The 24,827-nt window shown below is 40.2% G+C and overlaps 1 protein-coding gene and 1 long non-coding RNA gene across 10 annotated transcripts in view; one reads left to right on the top strand and one right to left on the bottom strand.

Annotated features, from left to right (window-relative positions):
- WARS2 (tryptophanyl tRNA synthetase 2, mitochondrial) overlaps positions 1 to 24,827 on the top strand; it is a 130,489-nt gene that overhangs the window by 20,567 nt on the left and 85,095 nt on the right. The gene's annotated exons all lie outside the window — the stretch shown is intronic.
- The window catches only part of LOC118143110 (uncharacterized), a 50,057-nt gene that overhangs the window by 13,757 nt on the left and 11,473 nt on the right, over positions 1 to 24,827 (bottom strand). Inside the window, exon 2 of the long non-coding RNA XR_004727295.3 lies at positions 6,893 to 7,060. This is a non-coding gene — a long non-coding RNA (uncharacterized LOC118143110). The remainder of the gene's footprint in view (positions 1 to 6,892; positions 7,061 to 24,827) is intronic.

The raw sequence follows: 24,827 nt of genomic DNA, 5'->3' as shown, positions 1-24,827 counted from the left end.
ATTTTGTTTATTTCTGCTCTGATCTTTGTTATTTTTCTTCTGCTCGGTTTGGGTTTGGTTTGTTCTTGTTTCTCTAGTTCTTTTTTTTGAGATGGAGTTTTTCTCTGGCTACCCAGGCTGGATTGCAATGGCACTATCTCGGCTCACCGCAACCTCCGCCTCCTGGATTCAGGCAATTCTCCTGCCTCAGCCTCCTGAGTAGCTGGGATTACAGGCATGCGCCACCATGCCCAGCTAATTTTTGTAGTTTTTTTTTTGAGACGGAGTTTCGCTCTTGTTACCCAGGCTGGAGTGCAATGGTGATCTCGGCTCACCACAACCTCCGCCTCCTGGGTTCAGGCAATTCTCCTGCCTCAGCCTCACGAGTAGCTGGGATTACAGGCACGCGCCACTATGCCCAGCTAATTTTTTGTATTTTTAGTAGAGACGGGGTTTCACCATGTTGACCAGGATGGTCTCGATCTCTTGACCTTGTGATCCACCCACCTAGGCCTCCCAAAGTGCTGGGATTATAGGCGTGAGCCACCGTGCCCAGCCAGGCCTGTATTTTTATTAAGAATCTCCTTTACAGCTGGGCACGGTGGCTCACGCCTATAATCCCAGCGGTGAGCCAAGATTGTGCCATTGCATTCCAGTCATTTTTGTAGTTTTAGTAGAGACGGGGTTTCACCATGTTGACCAGGATGGTCTCGATCTCTTGATCTTGTGATCCACCTGCCTCGGCCTCCCAAAGTGCTGGGATTACAAGCGTGATGAAATGTGAGCTTAGATTGTCTACTTGTGCCCTTTCAGACTTTTTGATGTAGGCATTTATTACTGTGAACTTTCCTCTTACCACTGCTTTTGCTATATTCCAGAGGTTTTGATTGATTCTGCCAGTATTATCCAGTTCAAGTAATTTTTTAATTTCCATCTTGATTTTATTGTTGACCCAAGGATCATTCAGGAACAGATCATTTGATTCACATGTATTTGTACAGTTTTGAGGATTCCTTTTGAAGTTAATTTCCAGTATTATTCCACTGTGGTCTGAGAGAGTACTTGAGATAATTTCAATTTTCTTAAATTTATTGAGCTGTGTTTTGTGGCCTATCATACGGTCTGTCTTGGAGGATGTTCCATGTGCTGATGAAAAAAAGTGTATTCTGCAATTGTTGGGTAGGATATTCGATAAATATCTGTTAAGTCCGTTTGTTCTAGAGTATAGTTGAAGTCCATGGTTTCGTGGTTGACTTTCTGTCTTGATGACCTGTCTAGTGCTGTCAGTGGAGTATTGAAGTTCCCTACCGTGATTGTGGGGCTGTCTTTCTCATTTCTTAGGGTTAGTAATAATTATACATTTGGGAGCTCCAGTGTTAGGTGTATATATATTTAGGATTGTGATATTTCCTGTTGGACTGATTCTTTTACATTATATAATGTCTCTGTCTTTTTAAACTGTTGTTACTTTAGCTCTGTTTCTTTTTTCTGGTATAGTAGCTATCCCTGCTTGCCTTTGGTATCCATTTGCATGGAATATCTTTTTTCCACTCCTTTACTTTAAGTTTATGGCAGTCCTTTGGGGTTAGTTGAGTCTCTTGAAGACAGCAGATACTTGGTTGGTAAATTCTTAGCCATCCTCCCATTCTGTATCTTTCAAGTGGAGGATTTAGGCCATTTACATTAATATTGAGATGTGAGGTACCTACTGATCTATTCTTCATGCTAGTTGTTGCCTGAATACCTTGAGGTTTTTAAAATTGTGTTCCTTTTTTACAGGTCCTGTGATATTTATGCTTTAAGGATGTTCTATTTTGTGTATTTTGAGGTTTTTTCAATATTTAGGACTCCTTTTAGCAGTTCTTTTAGTGTTGGGTTGGTAGTTGTGAATTATCTCAGTAGTTGTTTGTCTGAAAAAGGCTTTATCCTTTATTTATGAAGCTTAGTTTTTGTTGGATACAGAATTCTTGGCTGATAATTATTTTGTTTAAGGAGGCTAAAAATAGGACCCCAGTCCTTTCTGGCTTGCATGGTTTCTGCAGAGAAATCTGCTGTTAATCTGATAGGTTTTCTTTTACAGGATACCTGATGCTTTTGATTCACAGCTCCGAAGATTTTTTTCCTTCGTCTTAACTTGAGATAATCTGATGACTTTGTGTGTAGGTGATTATGTTTTTGGGATGGATTTCTCAGGTGTTCTTTGGGTTTCTTATATTTGGATGTCTAAATCTCTAGCAGGACCAGGGAAGTTTTACTCGATTATTACCTCAAATAAGTGTATAACTTTTAGATTGCTCTTCTTCCTCAAGAACACCAATTACTCTTAGGTTTAGTTGTTGAACATAATCGCATATTTCTTGGAAGCTTTGTTCATTTTTAAAATTCTTTTTTCTTTGTCTTTGTTGTATTGGGTTAATTCAAAGGCTTTGTCTTTGAGCTCTGAAGCTTTTTTTTCTACTTGTTCGATTCTATTTTTGATACTTTTCAATGTGTTGTGCATTTCTCCAAATGTGTCCTTTATTTCCAGAAGTTGTAATTGTCTTTTCTTTGCCATATCTATTTCTCTGGGGGCTTTTTCATCCATATCCTTTATTTAAAAAAATTTTTTTTAAATTGGTTTTCACCTTTTTCTGGTGCTTCCTTGCTTAGCTCTATAATCAATCTTCTGAATTATTTTTCTGGCAATTCAGAGATTTCTGCTTAGTTTGGATCCATTGCTGAAGAGCTAGTGTGATCTTTTCTGGGTATTGAAACTTGTTTTTTTCTCATTACCGGAATTACTTTTCTGGTTCCTTCTTATTTGGGTAGACTGTTTCAGTGGGAAGATCTGGAACTCAAGGGCTGCTGTTCAGGTTCTTTGGTTCCACAGGGTAATCATTTGATGTGGTGCTCTCCCCGTTTCTCTAGGGATAGGGCTTCCTGAGAGCCAGACTGCGGTTATTATTGCTTTTCTGGGTCTAGCCACCCAGTGGGGCTACCAGGATCCAGGCTAGTGCTATAGAGTCCTGTGATGTGATCCATCTTCAGGTCTCCCAGCTGTGGATACCAGCACCCTCTCTGGTAGAGGTGGCAGGGGAGTGAAGTGGACTCTGTGGGAGTCCTTGGTTGTAGTTTTGTTTAGTGCACAGATTTTCTTGAATGCTGGTTATGCTCTCAGCGAAGTTGTCACGTGGACAGACTCAGAACCTCTGCTTAGCCAGGGTGTTGCACGTGGTGCCATTAGCCGTTGTTTTCTCTTTCTTTGGAGCAGGGTTGTTCTGTCACGAGTTGAGTTGGTTGCCCTCTAGCCAGAAGTGGCACTTTCAAGAGAGTGCCAGCTGCAATAGTAGAAGGGGGATATAATCTTGCCCTACATTGGCTAGGATGAGTATTCAGGTTTCTTAGCTGATGGGCAGAGTCGTGGAACTCCCAGGGGATTGTGTCTTTTGTCTTTTGATACCAGGGCCAGTAGAGACAAACCATCAGGGGAGTACAGGGTTAGGCACGTCTGAGCTCAGACTCTCCTTGGGCAGGGCTTGCTGCATCCTTATGGGGGAAGGATGGGTGGTTCTCCGGCCCATGGAGTTAACGTTCCCAAGGGGATTATGGCTGCCTGTGCTGCATCATACAGATCACCGGGGAAGTGGGGCAAAGCTGGCAGTGACATGCCTCAGCCCACTCCCATCCAGCCAGCAAGGCCATTCTCACTGTTACCATGCCTCCCTAACTGCATTGAGTTTATGTGCAGGCAGCTGGAGAGAAGGCTGAGGTCTTGACCTTAGCCTAAAAGCTTTCCAGCTGATAAAGCAAGCAGGGCTTTCAGTCTTTACCTGCACCTTTGGCTGTGACTTCTGTGATGTATCTGCACTTACCGTTCACTCCCCTCTACTCCCCTTCCTTGGATTCTGCTCTGGGAAGTTCATGCTCAGTTGAAATTATTACAGAGTTCAGCTAGGAGCTTCCTTTACCCTGTGGCCTCTCCCCATTTCCACTGGCTGCCTTTCCTTTCCCTACGACCTCTTATCAGATAACGCCCGGAATAACTTCCCCGGGGCTTGAGCTGAGGACTGGGAGAGCCCACAGGGCTTCTTCTGCTGCTTCTTCTACTTTCATATTTCACTTGGCTCCCTAAATCCATTTCAGCTCTAGATACGGTTAAATCCTTCTCCCGTGATCTGGATTTTTAGGTTCCTCAGCGAGGATGTGTGTTCAGAGGCCGACTTTTCCCCCTTTCACACTTTGGGAATTCACAGTTTTTCATCTGTCCTGTGGCATTAGCAGCAGGAAGCCACTTCTTTCAACGAGTCTGTGATTTTTTTTGGTTTTCCTGGTATGTTCCTGCACTGGTTCTTGGAGTGAAAGTTCACAATGTGAGTCTCCAGACACTGTTCTGTTCTTTCTAACTGGAAGCTGAGCATTAGTCCTATCTCCTACCCGCCATTCTTTTCTGCTCCCTAACAACTCCTATTTTAAGTTGACCTATCTTTGTTTCATGGAAGAACCCAGAAGATAAACATATTCTTTCTTCTTCTTTTTTTTTTTTTTTGAGACATTTTTGCTCTTGTTACCCAGGCTGGAGTGCAATGGTGCGATATTGGCTCACCACAGCCTCTGCCTCCTGGGTTCAGGAATTCTCCTGCCTCAGCCTCCTGAGTAGCTGGGATTACAGGCATGCGCCACTATGCCCAGCTAATTTTTTGTACTTTTTAAAATAGAGACGCAGTTTCACCATGTTGACCAGGATGGTCTCGATCTCTTGACCTCGTGATCCACCTGCCTCGGCCTCCCAAAGTGCTGGGATTACAGGCATGAGCCACCATGCCCGGCCCTTCTTCTTCTTCTTTTTTTTTTTTCTTCTGAGACAGAGTATCACTCTATCACTCAGGCTGGAGTGCAATGGCATGATCTTGGCTTACTACAACCTCTGCCTCCCAGGCTCAAGCGATTCTCCTGCCTCAGCCTCCCAAGTAGCTGGGACTACAGGTGCATGCCACCACACATGGGTAATTTGTATTTTTGGTAGAGATGGGGTTTCACTATGTTGGCCAGGCTGATCTCAAACTCCTGACCTTGTGATCTGCCTGCCTTGGCCTCCCAAAGTGCTGGGATTACAGATTTGAGCCGCCTCACCCAGCCTGATAAACATATTTCTTTCAAAAGCTGAGCCCTCCTCCTCACTTTTGCTTTGTCCACTTACTAACTATATTTACTCCACTTACTAAGTACAAAGCTGGTCTTATGCCCTATATCATAGGACTTTTATGTCAATAATTAGGTATTTCTGGTACGTTAGTAAGTAAAACCTTCAATAAGTAAAGTCTGGAGAGTGAGGCGGACCGTTATATCATATTCCTTCCTGTAGAGATGTACTTAGAGTGAAGGCCTGGTGTATGCTTACACGATAGTACAAATGCGTAAGGCTTATGCCAGCCAACTGAAAGCCTTTAGTGAGGGTGTGAGAATCTTTCTATAAGACAGTGAGGCCTAAACATTTGGGAACACACACACACGCACACACACACACACACACACTCTCTCTCACTTGGTTGTTTTGAAGGAAATAGTGGAAGAGTAAAAATATTTGCCTGAAGGGGGAGAAAAAAGCTTTCCAGAATATTAAGAGTAACACCCATCTGAACTTCACAGAAAGTGTCATGAGTGTCAGTGATTTGAATTCATCAGATATTTCACTGTCCTTTTCAACCAGAAGATCAATTTGAACCAGATTACCACATCCATGGTTTAGTTTTGAAGAGAGAGAGAGAGAGAAAGCTAATTATTTGTCTCTTTGTTCAAAGGCCTCTTTGTATTGTATATCCCTGAAAAGCTCATAGGGGAGCCAGCCTTCACATCCATTAAGGTTAGCTCTGAAATTGTTGAATTTGATCTCTTCCATTTGCCATCTGGATACAGTAGAGAAAAAGCTATGCTGCATTGGGTTGCTGGACACTATCCAGAAAATAACATGTCAGGGCATCAAAGGCTTGAGGCACTTGGTCCAGTCTGTCTAATGATCACAGACAGAGTCTGCTCTCCAGTTTTGTAATATGCTTTATTTTTGCAGTGACAATATATATTCTAGTAAAATAGATCACAGGGTTACTGCCAACTTGTCAAAGCTAGGATTCTTCCATCATAGACTTCAAAAATAAACCCTATTTTAATTGGGCAAAGCTTGATGATTGCCACAATTGAGAAAGCTCCATCTCCCTTTATTCTAGTCTATCCCCTTTCTTATAGAGCACTTACTGCAAGAAGGATTCTAATTCATAGGTTGTTTCATCCCATCTCCAAGTCCCAAATTTAAAATTTCATTAACATTGACATTATTTAAAATTGTATTAATTACCCTCTTTGTATGTGGGCCTAGTATCTGGCCAGTTAATGACCATACTGGCAGCCTTCCAGAAACGCGACATCCACGTCTCATTATTCATACCAACTGGAGCCAATTGAAACTGCGTTTTTAAAAAAATTCTGTTATTTTAAAATGTGGATGGGAAGTAACAGCAGTGGCATGTCTTCTAGTCTCTGAGATTGGGGAGGGGGCTTGCATAATAGGACTTACAATATCAGGGAGCAAATGGCTGCATTTTTAGGTAGCTGGAAGTCATCTAAGCTGTGGTACAACAGACTTTGGTTTAGTTCTTTGCAGGATGTACTTAGGAATTCATTTACAGCTTCTGCAGTAGGTAAAATGGTAGGGAATTGCCACTTTGTTTCTTACACAGGAATGGGATGGCAAGAAGAGTTGCCAGACGCTGGCCATGAAAATTACATTTCTCATGGACAAAAACGGTCTTCGGGCTATACTGTGATTACTGGGACAGCTCCCAAGTCTCGCATCCTGATGTAGGAAGCCGAAGAAGCCCTTGCTAAGCCGTGGCTGGGGTACTCAAAGGGGTGTTGTTTACAGTAGCATTTGGTTTTGTACCTTGTTCAAGTTATCTGGAGGGTCCAAAGTTATTATTTATTCTGCTCCAAACTAATACTGTCAGTGCTTCTGTCTTCTCATCACTTAGGGACTTTACTCAAGAATCTTCTTGTACTTCTTTTCTTCTTTTAGATCCTCATATTGAAAACAAACAAAGTCTCCTCCAAACTGTAGAACAAGCACAGCAATGTTAACTCTTAGCAATATTATCCCTGCTGAGCATTGTGCACATACTCCTAGCTTCCACCTTCAGACTAGGTTGTCCCGTTCTGCAGGTTGGCGACTTGTGTTTCCTTTAGTGTTTACCTGCTCTCAGACCCCCCTCTGGCTTAAAAATAAGAGGAAAGACTGTGATAATCCAGTGATTGCTAGAGCCAGATTTCCTGGCCACACCATCTCCTACCTAAGTTACTTAAACCCTTCTGTGCCTTAGTCACTTTATCTGTAAAATATAAATAATAGGGCCTATGTTATAGGTCTGTTTTGATAGTTAAGTCAGGAATAAAAAGAAAAGAACATAGTGCAATAGAGTGCTCAGTACTGCATATATTTACTACTGTTTTTTCTTATTCAATATAATTTAGAATAGACAGGTTTGCTTATTTTTACCTCAAGCAGGTATTTAGCATCTTAAGCCTTTTATTAAGTATCGTAAATGAGAAGATCTTGAGCTCTGCTCAGAGAATTTCAGAGATTAGCAAGCAGGAGAGATCGGAGCAAGAGAGATCCTTAACATTATATTATTGTCTTGCTATATTTGAAGAAATGGCAGAAGCATAATGTGTTGGAAGGCGCTAAGAGGCTCAATCCCCTATGTGAAGGTAAACTGCAAAACTGCAGGGTTTGATCTTTTCATTCTGTTTTGTCTTACCAGTATTGAAAGCAGTGCCTGGCTTCTCATGATGGTGACCTCCTCATCTTCAGTCATCTCCTTGATCTCAGCTTAGTCCCTCACAAGCTCCTGTGATTTTTTTTTTTTTAAAGGACATTTATCTTTTACTTTTGACCTTAAAAAGAAAATTATTGCCAATATCTGTCTAGACCCCTTTCTAGTCTTGAGGAATCTCCTTTCAGAGTGAGCGCCGGGTGGACAGAAATGCTTTCTGCTGGTAAGGAAGCCTAATTGAGGGATATCATTCCTTGCTTTGCCCTCAAGTCAAATGAACAAGGAAAGGCACACGACTTGGGCTCAGGCAATAGGCCTCACCTCCTTGGGCAGCTAAGAGAGGAAAGGGCGGAGGATGAGCTTCATCGTTGTGTTCTAGGCCCTAGCAGTATACAGTGGCGGTGGCAGCATCCTGACTGTGTTGTTCCTGCTACCTAGCCTTTTCTGCTTTAGATAGGAAAACTCAGTTTGTTGCATACAGTAAAAAATCCTGAATGGCTTCAAATACAGATCTTGTCATCACTAGCAGTAACATAACTTCACAAATATCACCTTTCAGCATTCGAAGTCTCTAAACCCCACCTACTGACCCGTAGACTCACTTAGTCAACGATGTTCCAACCTCATCATTATCGCCAGCTGTTGACCTTCTTTCTTATGATCTGTCACCCTACTCCTGTGGCCAGTCATGGTAGTCACTACCTTGCAAATACTCTCAAACTGTTTGCAGTCTCTGCCTCTGTGTGTGTGCACCCAGCAAACCCCCGCTTACTCTTCTTCCCACTGTACTCCAGCAGCCAAACAAGACCGCAGAAGAATATCACGTGTTACAGTTGGGTAACTTTAAATTCCAGAATGAAAACTTGAGATGGTCATTTGCTGTTGCCTGGCACCTGTTTTTCTAGCAAGTCGGTTTGCCCCACTCTCCGAGACCCTGTGTTATTTCTGCCTCTGAAACTCTCCTGACTTCCCAATGTTCTCACTTCATCCTTGATTACGAAAATAGCATGAGGCCGGGTGTGGTGGCTCTCACCTATAATCCCAGCGCTTTGGGAGGCTGAGGCAGGTGAATCACGAGGTCAAGAGATCGAGACCATCCTGGTCAACGAGGTGAAATCCCGTCTCTACTAAAAATACAAAAATTAGCTGAGCATGGTGGTGCATGCCTATAATCCCAGCTACTCCGGAGGCTGAGGCAGGAGAATTGGCTGAACCCAGGAAGCAGAGGTTGCGGTGAGCCGAGATTGCACCATTGCACTCCAGCCTGGGTAACAAGAGCGAAACTCCGTCTCAAAAAAAAAAAAAAAAAATAGCATGAGACATAAGCACCGTATTTTTGTGTTAGCCTATGCCTGCGCTCTCTGTCACTGCAAGACAAATGGAAGAGATGTTCTTGCTCCTGACGTGGTTGCTCAGTCCTTCTGTGCTCTGGATTTACTCTCTACTGACTTGGATGATTTCACACCTGTTTTTATATTCCCTCTCTTCCTCAGCATCACAAATGTCTCCCTGTCTGCTGGGTAATTTCCATCACCGTAAAAACTGCTCTGATATTTCCCAATTAAAAAACAATTTCTTGGCTCTGTAACTCTCTTTACTATTGCCTTACTTCTCTGCCGCCTGTCATGGTAAATTTTTCTAATAAAGTGGTCAGGGCTGGGTATGTGGTATGTAAGGAGTTTAGACATCTCTGCTTTATACTAACAACAATTAAAAAGCTGAACAGGCCTGACACAGTGGCTCACATCTGTCATCTCAACACTTTGGGAGGCTGAGGCCTGTGGATCAACTGAGGTCAGAGTTCAAGACCAGCCTGACCAACATGGTGAAACCCTGTCTCTATGAAAAATACAAAATTAGCCAGGTGTGGTGACTCATGCCTGTAATCCAGCTTCTTGGGAGGCCGAGGTAGGAGAATTGCTTGAACTCGGGAGGTGAAGGTTGTAGCGAGCTGAGATTGTGCCATTGCACTGCAGCCTGGGCAACAAGAATGAAACTCCATCTCAAAAAAAAAATTAAATTAAAAAATTAATTTAAAAAAATTTTAAAAATCAACCTTTCTTAGATCTTTTGAAGAAATGAGGTCACAGGGAAAACTTTTGCCTCCCAAAATTGGAAATACAGATATTTGGATACAGAGAACCATAATGTATTGATATAAAAACCCATGAGCAGAAACTTCCCCAGGAACCAGTGACTGAGCAGGGAAATCCAGGCTGTAATTGATGAACTATTGGAAGCTCACAGTGGACAACTCTGATAGTTGAAAATTTGAGGGGGACTCAGTCATGTGGGAAAGGCTACATTTTTCTGAATTTTTCCCTCCAAAGTTTTACCAGGTTTTTACAACAAATATTAGAGAAAAATCCTCTAGTGCTTCCAGCAGGGAGAAGGGGAAAGGAGCCGTTTTGAAATATGCCAGAGCACTTTTTTGAACAAGGCCTTAGGGGAAACTATTTTATCACATACTAACGTACTGAAATTTTGTCATAGTTGAACCTAACTGGAAGAACTCCAGCCTCCTCTGGCCATCCTGTCTCATCTAAGAGGGGAAGAGATATGAAAAAATAATCTGAAAAGTGCTTGTGAATTTCACAGTTCAAGGTCACAGATTCACCAAATGACTGAGAGCTAATCTTATGGAACCCTTCTTCTTCCCTACAACTTGCCACCACACTATTAAAAGCCTGTTCATTACAGTTCCTTTTGCTGGTTAGCTTATGTCCACCTTTGAACAGAGAATTACAAGACATACTAACAGGCAAAAAACACAATTTGAAGAGACTGAACAAGCCTCAGAACTAGAGTCAGATATGGCAGGAATGTGAGAATTATTAGAGCAGGAATTTTTTAAACTATGATTAATATATTAAGAGCTTTAATGGAAAAAGTAGACAACAAGAAAGAACAGGTGATTCAGAGAGATGGAATCTAAGAAAGAATTTAAAAAATGCTAGAGATCAAAAACACTGTATTAGAAGTGAACAATGCCTAATTCATTAGTAGGGTGGACATGGCCGATGAAAGGATCTCTGAGCTTGAGACAATAGAAACTTCCAAAACCGAAAAGCAATGAGAAAAAAAAAGATAAAAAAGTAAAGAAGATCCAAGCACTATGGGAAAACTATAAGACTTACAAATACACATAATAAAAATACTTGATGGAGAAGAAAAAGAGGAACAGAATCAATATTTTTAGCAAAAATGACTGAGAATTTTCTCCATATTAATGTTAGACACCAAACAGATCCAGGAAACTCAGAGACCACCAAACAAGATAAGTGCAGAAGCAAACAAATAAATAAACAAGATCACCAAAATGATACCTAGGCATATCATATTCACACTTCAGAAAATTAAAGGTTAAAAAAATCCTGAAAGAAGCCAGAGGGAATAAATATCTATAGAGGAACAAAGATAAGAGTCACAGCTGACTTCCCTTCAGAATACATGAAAGTAAAAAGAGAATGGAGTGAAATATTTAGTGGTAAGTGGAAAAAAAATCAATCTAGAATTCTGTAACCTGTTAAATTATTCTTTAAAAGTAAGAAGAAATAAAGACCTTCTTGGACAAATAAAGATTGAGAGAATTTGTTACCGGGACACCTGCTTTGCAAGAAATATAAAAAGAAGTTCTTTGGAGAAAAGGAGATTGACACAGGTCAGAAATTTGAACTTATATAAAGAAAAGAAAAGCATCAGAGAAAGAATAAGTGAAAGTAAAATGGAAACTTTAATCTTTCTTATTTCTAATTTACCTAATAGATAACAATTTGTTGAAAATATTAGCAACAATATATTTGATTACATATGCATATGTATATGCTTATTTATACTTTTATATAAGGGAAATAAATGACACCAATGACACAAGGAATAGGAGAAAGGAATTAGGAATATTTTGTTATTACTGGATATTTGGACCCCCTGTGAAGCAGTAGATGTTATTTCAAAGTCACTTGGATTAGTTGTAAATGTATAGTGCAAAATCTAGGGCAAGCAGGAAGAAAAGTAAAAAAAGTATAATATGCTAAAAAAGGAGAGAAAACAGAATCTTATAAAATGCCCAGTTAAAACTACACATGGCAGAAAAGTGTGGAAGACAAAAATAAGAACAAAAGGCAACAAGTAGAAAACAGTAGCAGATACGATAGATATTAATCTGCCTATATCAATAATCATTTTAAATGTCAGTGGTCTAAATATAGCGATTAAAAGACAGAGATTGTTGAAGTGGATTGAAGAAAACCAACAAGACTCAACTTTTGTTGTCGACCAGAAACCCACTTTAAATTTAAAGACACACATAAATTTAAAGAAATGGAGAAAGCTACACTGTGCTAAAACTAAAGAAAGGAAACTAGCTAAAATGGGATCAACTGTGTTGATTTCAGATAGAACAGACTAAAGGTCAAGGAAAGTTACCAGGGATAAAGAGAAACATTACATAAGGCGGGTGGATCACGAGGTCAAGAGATCGAGACCATCCTGGTCAACATGGTGAAACCCCGTCTCTACTAAAAATAAAAAAATTAGCTGGGCATGGTGGCGCGTGCCTGTAATCCCAGCACTTTGGGAGGCCGAGGCGGGTGGATCACGAGGTCAAGAGATGAGACCATCCTGGTCAACATGGTGAAACCCCATCTCTACTAAAAATACAAAAAATTAGCTGGGCCTGGTGGCGCGTGCCTGTAATCCCAGCTACTCGGGAGGCTGAGGCAGGAGAATTGCCTGAACCCAGGAGGTGGAGGTTGCGGTGAGCTGAGATCGCGCCATTGCACTCCAGCCTGGGTAACAAGAGCGAAACTCCGTCTCAAAAAAAAAAAAAAAAAAAAAAGAGAAACATTACATAATGTTTCTCTAAAAAGACATGATAATCCTTAATGTGTATGTGCCTAACAGCATAGTGTAAAAATATATGAGGCAGAAACTGATAGAATTCCAAGGAGAAATAGATGAATGCACTCCTGTAGTTGGATAAATGGACAGATCTAGCAGGCAGAAAATTAGTAAGTCCACAGGAGAACTCAACACTCCATAAATCAACTGAATAGAATTGACATCTATAGATGATTTTTTAATCTAACAGTAGTATATTACACATGTTCTTAAGCTTACGTGAAGTATTCACCAAGGAAGACCGCATTCTGAACCATAAAACAGACCTTAACAAGTTTCACAGAATAGCAGTCTTACAGTGTCTGACCCTATACCACATGGAATTAAACTGGAAGTCAAATAATACAAAGATAGTTGGAAAATCCTCAAATACTTGAAGATTAAACAACAAACTTATAATAACATGGTGGTCAAATATAAAATCTCAGAGAAATTCTAAAATATTTTGAATTCAATGAAATTCAAAGTACAGCTAATTGAAATTTGTGGGACACAGTGAAAGCAGTGCTTAGAGGGGAAATTGAAATTTGTGGGACGCAGTGAAAGCAGTGCTTAGAGGGGAAATTGAAATTTGTGGGACACAGTGAAAGCAGTGCTTAGAGGGGAAATTGAAATTTGTGGGACACAGTGAAAGCAGTGCTTAGAGGGGAAATTGAAATTTGTGGGACACAGTGAAAGCAGTGCTTAGAGGGGAAATTGAAATTTGTGGGACACAGTGAAAGCAGTGCTTAGAGGGGAAATTGAAATTTGTGGGACACAGTGAAAGCAGTGCTTAGAGGGGAAATTGAAATTTGTGGGACACAGTGAAAGCAGTGCTTAGAGGAAAAAGTGCATCATTAAGTGAATATACTTGAAAATAAAAAGATCTAAAGTCAGTTAACAAAACTTTCACCTTAGGTAGTAAACTAGCAAAATAAAAACGAATGAAGTTGAAAATAAGTAAGTGAAAATAAATAATAAATTGGAGCAGAAATCAATGAAAATGAAAAATGGGAAATCAATAGGGAAAACTTACAAAACCAAAAGCTAGAAAAGATCAATAAAATCAATAACATGCCTCCCAAAAAACACAGTAATAAAATTACTAATCCTTAGCCAGGTTAAGAAATAGAGATGACACAGGCCAGGCGTGGTGGCTCAAGCCTGTAATCCCAGCACTTTGGGAGGTTGAGGCGGGTGGATCACGAGGTCAACAGATCGAGACCATCCTGGTCAACATGGTGAAACCCTGTCTCTACTAAAAATACAAAAAATTAGCTGGGCCTGGTGGCGCGTGCCTGTAATCCCAGCTACTCGGGAGGCTGAGGCAGGAGAATTGGCTGAACCCAGGAGGCGGAGGTTGCGGTGAGCCGAGATCGCGCCATTGCACTCCAGCCTGGGTAACAAGAGCGAAACTCTGTGTCAAAAAAATAAAAAAGGAAGAGAGATGACACAAATTATTTATATCACAAATGAAAGAAGGAATATTACTACAGACCCCACAGACATTAAAAGGATGATAAAGGGATGTTATGAACAACCCTGTGCCCACAAAGTTAATAACCTAAATAAAATGGGCCAATTTCTTGAAAGGCACAATTTGCTAAAACTTATAAAAAGGAATAGACAATCTGCTTAGATCTAAATCTGTTAAATAAATTGAATCAATAATTTAAAACCTTCCAGAATATAAAGTACCAGGCCCAGATGAGTTCACTGATGGACTGTAGGAGGTATTTTAGGAAGAAATTGTACCAATTCTCTGTAATCCCTTTCAGAAGATAGAAGCAGAGGGGGTACTTCCTAACTCATTCTGTAAAGCCAGGCATTACCCTATACCAACAAAAGACAAAATACAAAGACATTATAAGAAATCTGTATATCAGTATGTCTTATAAATATGGATGCAAAAATCATCAACTAAATACTAGGAAAGTGAATGCAACAATGTATAGAAAAGAATTATACACCACAATCAAGTGGCATTTATATCAGATATGCAAGGCTGGTTTACTATTTGAAAATCAATGAATGCAATACACATCAACAGGCTAAAAAAGAAAAATCACATGGTTATATAAGTAGATGACAAAAACCATTTAACAAAATGCAACACTCATTCATGATAAAAACTCTCAGTGAACCAGGAATAGAAGGGAACTTCCTCAACTTGATAAAGAATGCCTGCAAAAGACCTGCAGCTAACATCATACTTAATGCCGAGAAACTTGAAGATTTCTGCTAAGGTTAGAAATAAGACAAAGATGTCATCACCCCTTTTCAACATTGTACTGGAAATCCTAGCTAATGCCTCTGTTTCCCTCTCTTTTTCCAACTATAAGTGCATTCATCTAGAGAGAGGGGGGCATAATGTAGGAAACAGGTAGAAGGAGACTGTATCAGTGGACTATATGTATATGTACAGTCAAAGCAAAGGCAATGCAATGGAGGAGTCTTCATCAAATGCTGCTGGAATGACTAGACGTCTGCTTGAAAGACATGAATCTAGACATAGGCATTACACCCTTCACTTAAATCAAAATGGATCCCAATACTAAATGTAAAATGCAAAACGATAAAACATCTAGGAGACAGCATACGATAAAGTTTCTGTGACTTTGAATACAGCAGTGACATCCATAAATGAAACAATTGCTAAGCTACACTTCATTACAGTATCTGCTCTGAAACACAGTGTCAGGAAAATGAGAAGCCAAGTCACAGAGTAGGAGAAAAGATTTGCAAAAGGCACGTCTGATAAAGGCTTGTTACCCAAAAATATACAAAGAACTCTTAAAACGGAATAATAGGAAAATAAACAATCCAATTGAAAAATGGGCACAAAACCTGAACCGACACTTCAACAAAGATATATAGACGGTAAGTAAGCATATCAAAAGATGTTCAACATTTCTTATTAGGAAATTGTAAATCAAAACAACAGTGAGCTATGACTACACACCTAGTAGGATGGCCAAAATTCAAAGCACTACCACCACTAAATGCTGGCAAGGATGTGAAGTGACAGGATGTCTGACATCTCTCATTCACAGGTGGTGGAATGCAACATAGCATAGCCACTTTGGAAGACAATCTGGCAGTTTCTTACAGTATGCTCTTACTGTACACTCTGGCACTCATGCTCCTTGGTATTCACCCAAATCAATTGAAAACTACATTCCAGAAAACCTGCACGTGGATATTTGTGGCAGCTTTATTTGTAATTGCTAAAAGTTGGAAGGATCCAAGATGTCCTTCAGAAGGTTAATGGATAAACCGTGGTACATCCAGAGAGTGGAACACTATTCAACACTTAAGAGAAATGAACTATCAAGCTATGAAAAGATACGGAGGAAATTTAAGTGCATATTACTAAGTGAAAGAAGCCAATCAGAAAAGCCTACATATTTTATGATTGCAACTATATGGCATTCTAGAAAAGGCAAAACTATGGGGACAGTAAAAAGCCTAGTGGTTACTCAGGCTTGGATAACCACAGCATAGAGGATTCTTAGGACAGTGAAACTATCCTATAAGATACTACAGTGGGGGATACATGTCCAGATCCATAGAATATACAACCCCAGGGAAAACCATAATGGGAGTTGGGGTGATAATGATGTGTCAGCGTAGAAATGTGCCATTATGGCGTGGGATGCCAACATTGGGGAAGGTGGTATATATTTGGGGACAGAGGATATCTGGGAACTTGGTACTTTCTGCTCAGTTTTGCTGCGAACTTAAAATGTCTCTAAAAAAAAATTTATTTTAAAAAACTGTTAATGGTTTCTCTACTTCTGACCTTCTAAAATAGCCTATTCCAAGTTGATTTCTATTCCGATCTCTTCCTTCCACCTATTTCTTACCTACCTTTCTTTTTAAAATCTTCATAACCTTCACATTGTCAAATCCAGTGGTCAGTATTTAGTACTCATATTCTTTGATTAGTCTTTAGCATTTGACACAGTTGACTCCACTCTCCTTCCTAATACACATTTTTTAAAAATTTTGAGATGGAGTCTTACTCTGTCACCCAGGCTGCAGTGCAGTGGCTTAATCTCAGCTCACTGCAGCCTCCGCCTCCCAGGTTCAAACAATTCTCTGTCCCAACCTCCCGAGTAGCTGGGATTACAAGCACACACCACCACGCCTGGCTAATTTTTGTGTTTTTAGTGGAGATGGGGTTTTGCCATGTTGGCCAGGCTGGTCTGGAACTCCTGGCCTCAAGTGATCTGCCCGCCTCGGCCTCCTGAAGTGCTGGGATTACAGGCGTAAGCCGGGCGCCTGGCCTCATGTGCTTTCTTCATGCCTTGGTTTCTAGCACACCACGTGCTTTCAGTTTACTCCTACCTCCCTGGTTGCACTTTGTCAGTCACTTATCCCGGCTCCTCACTGCACCAACCTGTGTGAGTTGGCAGCCCCCAAGCTCCCTTCTGAGTTCTCTACCACACAGCTTCCCTCAGGGAGCTCATCTGCTTTCATCTTTCAAATGCCCTGAATATGCTATTGATTTTTAAAGTTACTGTTCCAACTCTCCCCGTGCATCAGATTTGTCTCCATCTACCTAGGTAACCTTCCTGTGTAGAAGACTAGTAAGCATCTTAAACTTAACTTGTTCAAAATAGAATATTTGATGATAATTTTCTGTTTAGACCCCACAGAAAATGGCCCTAGGTACCAGTTTTACCAATTAATCCTTAGTATTCATTCTTGGTACCACCTGTTTCATCAGCCCCACAGCCATTTCATCAGGAAGTCTTACTGAAATTCCCTTCCAAATATTTGTCAAGTCTGTCCACATCTCTCTATTTGCTTGCCAAGAATACCCTAATCCAATCCACTGCTGTTGCTTACCTCTGCTCCTGCAAAGATTTTCCTGGTAGCATTCTTGATTGCCTTCTATCCTTTCTTGATCTAGAGGCCAGAGTAATCTTTGTAAAGTATAAATCTGATTGAATCACTCCTTCCTTAAAACCCTTGAATCAATTTCCAGTCCAGGCTTCTTGCCAAAGCCTACAAGTCCCTGTATGATTTACTCCCTCATTTCTTTTCCAACCTTATTTCCTGCCGCTCTTCTCCCCTTGATCACTGCACACCAGAAACACTGATTTCCTTTTTCCTTTTTGCTGGCTTTTTTTTTTTTTTTTTTTTTTGCCTCTTCTTATAATTTGTTATCTCCCATATTATTTAGGTAAAAGTTCATGTCATGTGCTCCAAGGCACTTTTCATGTGCATCCTGTCTAAAGTAGGGAATTCTCCATTACTCTGTTATTTCACCATTTTTTTTTTCATGGCATTAACCACATTCTGTATTTATTGTTGTTATTTGCTTTCTTATTTTTTACATGTCTCTTTCTGGAATTTAAGCTCTGCCGTGCTAGGGCTACATGTTAGATGCTGAACAAATACTTATTAAATGAATGACTCCTTTCCCCACTAATTTAGTGCTCTTGGGCAGTTTGGTTAATTTCTTGAGGTGTCAGTTTTTTCACTAGAAATGTGTTGCTGTTTGACTTTTGATTTTTAATATTCTTATGTTATATAATTCTAAAAAAATGGAGGCAAGCAAATGGAGGCAAGGGGACCAGTCAAAGATTATTGTAAGTTATAGGTATGAGGGGGACAGGATCCTAATATTATGGGTATTAGGTAATTAAAAAGAATTTGTTTTATCTATCTATATTGACCTGGAAAGATGTCTATGGTATATTGTAAGATGGAAATAAAAGCAGAGTAATATATGGAAATATGGAAAGCGGAAATAACAGCCTTGCTCAGTGGCTCACACTGTAATCCCAGCACTTTGGGAGGACAAGGTGGGAAGATCATTTGAGCTCAGGAGTTTGAGATCAACCTGGGCAATATACTGAGATTCCATCTCTATTTAAAAAAAAAAAAAGATACACACACACACACACACACACGCACACACACACGTATATATATACACACACACACATATATTTTTTTAGTTATAAAGGAAAGTGGAAATAAAGTGCAGAGTAATATATGATCCAAAGTTTGTTTAAAAATGTGCCCTACATATATAAGTTGTTTCATATTTTTAAATAAAGATGTAGATATATACACTTGAATTTTTTTTTTTTTTTGTACTTTAGGGTTTTTGTTTTGTACTTTATGTGCTGGTCATGCAGGATTGTTGGATAGGTATATACTTGGCCAGGTGGGTTATTCTTTCATCCCCCTGTCACCTGCAACTGACATTTCTCCCCATGTTATCCCTCCCAGCCTCTCCTCCCTGCACTGTCCCTCCCTTAGCACCCTCATACCAACCCCAGTGTGTGATGCTCCTCTCCCTGTGTTGCTGTGTTCTAATTGTTCAACACCTGCCTATGAGTGAGAACATGGTGGTGTTTGGTTTGCTGTTTTTGTGTCAGTTTGCTGAGAATGATGGTTTCCAGATTCATCCACGTCCCAACAAAGAACATGAACTCATCGTTTTTTAAGGCTGCATAGTATTTCATGGTGTATATGTGCCACATTTTGTTTGTTCAGTCTATCATTTATGGGTATTTGGGTTGGTTCCTAGTCTTTGCTATTGTAAACAGTGCCTACCTGTGCATGTGTCTTTACAATGGAATGATTTATAATCCTTCGGGGTATATACCTAGTAATGGGATTGCTGGGTTAAATGGAATTTCTATTTCCAGATCCTCGAGGTATTGCCATACTGTCTTCCAAAATGGTTGAACTAATTTACACTCCCACCAACAGTGTAAAAGTGTTCCTATTTCTCCACATCCTCTCTAGCATCTGTTGTCTCCTGATTTTTTAATGATTCCCATTCTAACTGGCGTGAGATGGTATCTCACTGTGGTTTTGATTTGCATTTGCTCTGATGACCAGTGATGATGAGCATTTTTATATGTTTTTTGGCCTCATAAATGTCTTCTTTTGAAAAGCATCTGTTCATATCCTTTGCCCACTTTTGAATGGGTTTCTTTATATCTTGTATATCTGCTTTAGTTCTTTATAGATTCTGGATATTAGGCCTTTGTCAGATGGGTAGATTGCAAAGACTTTTTCCCATTCTGTTGGTTGCCTGTTGACTCTGATGATTGTTTCTTTTGCTGTATAGAAACTCTTAAGTTTAATTAGATCCCATTTGTCCATTTTGGCTTTTGTTGCCATTGCTTTTGGTGTGATGATTGTTTCTTTTGCTGTATAGAAACTCTTAAGTTTAATTAGATCCCATTTGTCCATTTTGGCTTTTGTTGCCATTGCTTTTGGTGTTTTAGTCATGAAGTCCTTGCCTATGCCTATGTCCTGAATGGATTTGCCTAGGTTTTCTTTTAGGATTTTTATGGCGTTAGGTTTTATGTTTGAATCTTTAATTCATCTGGAGTTAATTTTTGTGTAGGGTGTAAGGAAGGGGTCCAGTTTCAGCTTTCTGCATATAGCTAGCCAGTTTTCCCAACACTATTTATTAAAGCAGCAATCCTTTCCCCCATTGCTTGGTTCTGTCAGGTTTGTTGCAGATCAGATGATAGTAGATGTGTAGTGTTACTTCCTGGGCCTCTGTTCTGTTCCATTGGTCTATATCTCTGTTTTGGTACCAGTACCATGCTGTTTTGATTACTGTAGCCTTATAGTATAGTTTGAAGTAGGTAATGGGATGTCTCCAGCTTTGCTCTTTTTGTTTAGGATTGTCTTGGCTATGCACACTCTCTTTTGGTTTCATATGAAGTTTAAAGCATTTTTTTTCCAGTTCTGTGAAGAAGGTCAATGGTAGCTTGATGAGGATGGTATAAATTACTTTGGGCATTTTCACGGTATTGATTCTTCCTAACCAGGAGCGTGGAATGTGTTTCCATCTGTTTTTGTCGTCATTTATTTCCTCGAGTAGTAGTTTGTAGTTCTCTTTGAAGAGGTCCTTCCTATCCTTTGTTAGTTGTATTCCTAGGTATTTTATTCTCTTTGTAGCAATTGTGAATGGGAGTTGGCTCATGATTTGGCTCTCTGTTGGTCTGTTATTGGTGTATAGGAATGCTTGTGATTTCTGCACATTGATTTTGTATCTGGAGACTTTGCTAAAGTTGCTTATCAGCTTAAGGAGATTTTGGACTGAGACGATGGGGTCTTCTAAATATACAATCATGTTGTCTGCAAATAGAGACAATTTGGCTTCCTCCTTTCCTAATTGAATATCCTTTATTTATTTTTCTCGCCTGACTGCTCTGGCTAGAACTTCCAATACTATATTAAGTAGGAATGGTGAGAGAGGGCATCCTTGTCTAGTGCCAGATTTCAAAGGGAATGCTTCCTGTTTTTGCCCATTTAGTATGATATTGGTTGTGGGCATGTTGTAAATAGCTTTTATGATTTTGAGATATGTTTAATCAATACCCAGTTTTTTGAGGGTTTTTAGTATAAAGAGCTGTTGAATTATGTTGAAGGCCTTCTCTGCCATCTATTGAGATGATCATGTGGTTTTTGTCTTTGGTTTTGTTTATGTGGTGAATTACATTTATTGACTTGTGTATGTCAGGATGAAGCCTACTTGATTGTGATGGATAAGCTTTTTGATGTGCTGTTGCATTCGTTTTGCCAGTATTTTGTTGAAGATTTTTGCATCTATTTTCATGATGGATATTGGCCTGAAGTTTTCTTTTTAGCTGAGTCTCTTCCAGCTTTTGGTATCAGGATGATATTGGTCTCATAAGTTAGGGAAGATTCCCTCTTTTTGTATTGTTTGGAATAGTTTCAGAAGGAATGGTACCAGCTCCTCTTTGTACATCTGGTAGAATTTGGCTGTAAACTCGTCTGGGCCTGGACTTTTTTCGTCTGATAGCCTATTAATTGCGGCTGGAACTTCAGATCTTGTTGTTGGTCTATTCATTTGACTTCTTCCTGTTTTAGTCTTGGGGGGTGTAAGTGTCCAGGGATTTATTCATTTCTTCTGGTTTTGCTGGGTTATGTGCACAGAGTTGTTTGTAGTAATCTCTGATGGTGGGTTGTATTTCTGTGGCTTCGGTGGTGATGTCCTTTTTATCATTTTCTATTGCATCTATTTAATTCTTGTCTCTTCTTTTTTATTAGTCTAGCTAGCGGTCTGTTTTGTTGATTTTTTTCAAATTACCAGCTCCTGGTTTTATTGATTTTTTTTGAAGTGTTTTTTTGTGTTTCTATCTCCTATAGCTCTGCTCTCAGTTATTTCTTGTTACTGCTAGCTTTTGAATGTTTTTGATCTTGCTTCTCTAGCTATTTCTTTTGACGATAGGGAGTCAAAATTGAAAGAGATAGAGGATCCTGCTCTTTAGATCTTGCCTCATTTCTCATGTTGGCATTTATTGCTATAAATTCCCCTCTAGACACTACTTTAAATGTGTCCCAGAGATTCTGGTATGTCATGTCTTCATTCTTATTGGTTTCTAAGAACATTTTTATTTCTGCCTTCATTTCATTGTCTATCCAGTTGTCATTTAGGAGGAAGTTGTTCAGTTTCCATGTAGTTGAGCGGTTTTCGGTGAGTTTCTTAATCCTGAGTTCTAATTTGATTGAACTGTGGTCTGATAGACTGGTTGTCATGCTTTCTGTACTTCTGCATTTCCTGGGGAGTGATTTACTTCCAATTATGTGGTCAGTTTTAGAGTAAGTGTGGTGTGGTGCTGAGAAGAATGTATATTCTTGTGGAATTGGGGTGGAGTGTTCTGTAGATGTCCATTAGGTCTGCCTGGTCCAGATCTGTGTTCAAGTCCTGGATTTCCTTGTTAGTTTTCTGTCTCATTGATCTAATATTGACCGTGGAGTGTTGAAGTCTCTCACTATTATTGTGTGGGAGTCTAAATCTCCATTTAGGATGTTAAGAACTTGCTTCATGTATTTGGGTGCTCCTGTGTTGGGTGCGTATATATTTAAGAAAGTTAGTTCTTGTTGGATTGATCCTTCTACAGTTATGTAATGCCCTTCTTTGTCTCTTTAGATCTTTGTTGGTTTGAAGTTTTTTTTTATCAGAGACTAGGATTGCAACCCCTGCTTTTTCTCCTTCTTCATTTGCTTGGTAAATCTTCTTCCATCCCTTTATTTTGAGTCTGTGTGTGTCTTTGCATGTGAGATGGGTTTCCTGAATATAGCACACAAATGAGTCTTGACTTTTTATAGAGTTTGCCGGTCAGTGTCTTTCGATTGGGGCATTTAGGCCATTTACATTCAATATTGTTATCTGTTAATTTGATCCTGCCATTTTGTTATTGGCTGTTTTTTTTTTTTTTTTTTTTTGCCCATTAGTTGACTCGGTTTCTTCATAGCATCATTGGTCTTTGACATTTGGTATGTCTTTGCAGTGGCTGGTATTGGTTGTGCCTTTCCATGTTTAATGTTTCCTTCAGGTGCTCTTGTAAGGCAGGTCTGGTCATGACGAAATCTCTCAGTAATTGCTTGTCTGTAAAGGATTTTATTTATCCTTCATTTATGAAGCTTAGTGTGGCTGGATATGAGATTCTGGGTTGAAAGTTCTTTTCTTTAAGGATGTTGAATATTGGCCCCCACTCTCTTCTGGCTTGTAGGGTTTCTGCTGAGAGATCTGCTGTGAGTCTGATGGGCTTTCTTGGTAGGTGACCCGACCTTTCTCTCTGGCTGCCCTTAGTATTTTTTTCCTTCACTTCAACCCTGGTGAATATGAGGATTATGTGCTTTGAGGTTACTCTTCTTGAGGAATATCTTTGTGGAGTTCTCTGTATGTCTTGGATTTGAATGTTGGCCTGCCTTGCTAGGCTGGGGAAGTTCTCCTGGATAATATGCTGGAGGGTGTTTTCCAGCTTGGTTTCATTCTCCCTGTCACATTCAGGTACACTGATCAAACATAGATTAGGTCTTTTCACATAATCCCATATTTCTTGGAGATTTTGTTCATTTCTTTTCACTCTTTTTTCTCTAATCTTGCCTTCTCATTTTATTTCATTGAGTTAATCTTCAATCTTTGATATCCTTTCTTATGCTTGATCGATTCTGGTATTGAAACTTGTGTATGCTTCACGTAGTTCTCCTGCTGTGTTTTTCAGCTCCATCAAGTCATTTATATTCTTCTCTAAGCTGGTTATTCTACTTAGCATTTTGTATAGCCTCTTTTCAAGGTTTTTAGTTTCTTTGCTCTGGGTTAGTACATGTTCCTTTAGTTCACAGAAGTTTGTTACTACCCACCTTCTGAAGCCTGTTTTTGTCAATTTGTCAAACTCGTTCTTCATCGTGTTTTGTTCCCTTGTTGGTGAGGAGTTGTGATCCCTTGAAGAGAAGAGGTGTTCTGGTCTTTGATGATTTCATCCTTTTGCGCCGGTTTCTTCCCATATTTGTGGATTTGTCTATCTTTGATTTCAGGGATCTGTTTGAGGAGGTGGCTTGTCTGCCTGTGGAAGCACTGCTGGGTTGTCCCGGACTCCACTCAGTTGCTACTTAGGCTTCCTGTGTCTTTGTTGACACAGGGCTATTAGGCCTGCCTCTGTAATGGAGGATGCCCCTCCCTCCGTTGACCTTGAGGCACTGCTGGGTTGTCAAGGACTCAGTCGGGTTGCTAGGTAGGGTTCCTGTGTTTTTATTTACACTTGGGGATTAGGCCCGCCTCTTTTATGGCAGGTACACTGTCCTCCACTGAGCTGGATCATTCAGGGTTCAGCTGGGAATGAGGCACTGGCTGCAAAACCCTCAAGTGTTAGGGCTTCAGGCTCTTGGGGTTTGTGGGGGAGGGCAGCCCGCCCAGCTGGCCTGTGTGTCTCCCTACTTTCAGCTCTCTCTCTATCCAGAGCGAGGGGGTGGCAGCTCTGGGTGCAGGCTCTCCAGGCTGGCTTAGATCTGTGGGGAGCTGACAATCCATGGCACCAGCCTGGATTATTATTCAACTCTGCGCTTGACCGCGAAGATCCCCTGTTCTGTGGATTGCTGAGGCTTTGGGGGAAGCACTGTATCTGGACCAGGGTTCCGGTGGGGAGTCCCCAGTTCTCGGGTCAGACGCACTTTCTGGGTGAAGCAGCACCCCTCCCTGCCTCTGTCTGCCCTGCCTGGACTGTGCTCACCGTCCATCCAGTCCTGTTGAGATTTACATTTGAGTCTTAATGTTGATGGTTTTATTTAGGTGTAATATGAAGGAGGGAAGAAATTTTTTTTTAACTTTTTCTTTATATAGTTCTATGTTATTTGATTTGTTACCAGAATGATTTA

Source organism: Callithrix jacchus, chromosome 7 (assembly GCF_049354715.1).
Source record: "Callithrix jacchus isolate 240 chromosome 7, calJac240_pri, whole genome shotgun sequence".
Lineage (NCBI taxonomy): Eukaryota > Metazoa > Chordata > Mammalia > Primates > Cebidae > Callithrix > Callithrix jacchus.
Note: the sequence above shows the minus strand (reverse complement) of the source record. Positions and strands in the feature narration are given on the sequence as shown.